Genomic DNA, 2,365 nt, shown 5'->3' with positions numbered 1-2,365 from the left:
GTACGGCGAGTACTTGGGCGGGGCGTCTGTCATCACGCAGCTAGGTCGTGCAAATTTCTCCTATCTGCCGTGTGCCGACACGTCGCTCACAGCTGGGACTCCCGTAACGTATTTGTCGCCACAAAGATGCAAACGAGTTTCTCCTTCTACACAACAACGCAAGACATCACGCAAGTCTGCGCACCCGGGAGGAGCTCACAAAACTTGACTTCTCTGTTCCACATCCACCCTGCAGCCCGGATGTCGCACATTCCAACTTCCATCTGTCTGGCCTAATGAATGATGCTCTCTGCGGGAAACAGTACGTGGATCATGGGGAGGTTATTGATGCAGTAAAACCCTGGATCCGAAGTCGACCAGTGGAGTAGCACCATGTAGAAGTACGGGCCTTCCCACTAAGGCGGAGTAAGGCTGCCGCATTGAACAGAGACTATGTTGAAAAATAGGGTTATATAGCCAAAAGAGTGGGGAATAATGTAGTGCATCGGAATCCTGAATAAAGCGAACCTGCTTTCAGAAAAAAATGCGTTGCATTATCTATTGAACGGCTCTCGTATACAGTGATGGCTGTATGACAATTGGGGTACTTTTGAATCTAGGTTTCGTCAGTCGATTTTGTTCCGATAAGAGCGACCCTAGGAAATGAAACACTAAAAGTAGTCGATGAGTTTGCTATTTTGGCAGTAAAATGATTATGAGCAAAGAGAGAAGAATGTAGACTAGCAATGGCAATAAACCCGTTCCGGAAAAGAGAAATATGTTGAAACGAGTAGAAATTTAAGTGTTAGGAAACGTTTCCTGAAGATATCTGCCGCGAGTGTAGCGTCGTACGGAAGAGAAACGTGAATGATAAGCAGTTTAGACAAGAAGAGAATAGAAGCGTTTGAAATGCGGTGCTGCAGAAGAATGTTCAAGATTAGATGATTCGATCGCGTAAGTAATGATTAAGTACTGAATAGAATTAGGGAAAAAAGAAATTTGTGGCGTACATTGACTAAAAGAATGGATGGAATGAAAGGACACACCCTGGGCGATCAAGAAGTCATCAGTTCACTAGTAGAGGGAATTATGAGTGGTAAATATTGTGGACAGAGACCGGGAGCAGTAAGCAGGATCAGATAGATGTAGGTTGCAGTAGTTAGTCGTAAATGCAGAGGTTGCACAGGAGAGAACAGCGTTCAGAGCTTCAACGAACCAGTCTTGGGGATCAGGTTGCAGTAGTTAGTCGTAAATGCAGAGGTTGCACAGGAGAGAACAGCGTTTAGAGCTTCAACGAACCAGTCTTGGGACTGAACACCACAACAACAGCAGTAGCAACAACAACAACGACGACAAGAACGATGTTTCCCGGAACGTACTCATACGACTATCTCATGACTTCATTGGAAATGCTGTAATAGACATGACAGTTTGCTTTGTAAATCAAAATAGACATTAGTTTAAGTCGTACCCTGAAAAAAAAGAACTACTCCTACACAAACCAAGTTCTACATACACGCCATACTCAAACGAGTAAAGAAGACGAAAATGTAACACAGGATACAAGAAGATAATATGCTGTAAAAATCCTGCTGGTAACAATAAGAAATGATAAATCGCCATTGGTACGCATTTGGGATATAAGCGGTCCAATGCATATGTGTCTAATTTAACAATGAACTGTTCTTTTTATGTTCTTCAACAATGGTTTCAAAAGCTAAAGACGGAGATCTGAATATTTCTGCATTTCTATAGGTACCATATAGACAGAATTGGTTAAGAGTTTACAAGAACCAGATTTGGGTGCTACAGCCATACGTATAATTACACCAGTATTCAGACACATACATACGGGAGGCACATAGTGACATACATTTAGAGGCTGAGCGTTGTATATTCTGCTGAGTATCACGTGGGAATACAGCCAGTTAACTGGGTTTTGGTGTTCCCCTGAGGCTGTGATTACCAAGAACATTGGATTAATAGCCTAGGGTATACAGAAAGTAGCTTGCCACTTGACGGTCTCGTACAGCACTTTACATGTCGCTATATCGTTGGATCCTAACAAAGTTTGGAAACTGCTTGGTAACTGATGACCAACAGCCCAAAGATTTATATGGTTTATGTGCTACGTCTTCCGAGGACATTGTAGAAATATATGGTTTGAATTTTCTTCCTCTCCACAAACACATAAGTGGAGTGGCGCATGGACTGATTCCATAGAGGTGGTTGTTGAACTTCCAGTGATTAAATTTTAGCCACGCTACAACTATTGTAAATCTACTTCATGTTTGTGCATTATTGTACTACAGTACTCTTGGAATCGTGGGATTAATTTCTCCTTTGTGACTGCCTTTGATTTTAGATGTCCGCGGCCGTTCCTCTT

This window comes from Schistocerca americana, chromosome 7 (assembly GCF_021461395.2).
Source record: "Schistocerca americana isolate TAMUIC-IGC-003095 chromosome 7, iqSchAmer2.1, whole genome shotgun sequence".
In the NCBI taxonomy this organism is placed as follows: Eukaryota; Metazoa; Arthropoda; class Insecta; order Orthoptera; family Acrididae; genus Schistocerca; species Schistocerca americana.
This window is presented reverse-complemented; position numbering follows the sequence as displayed.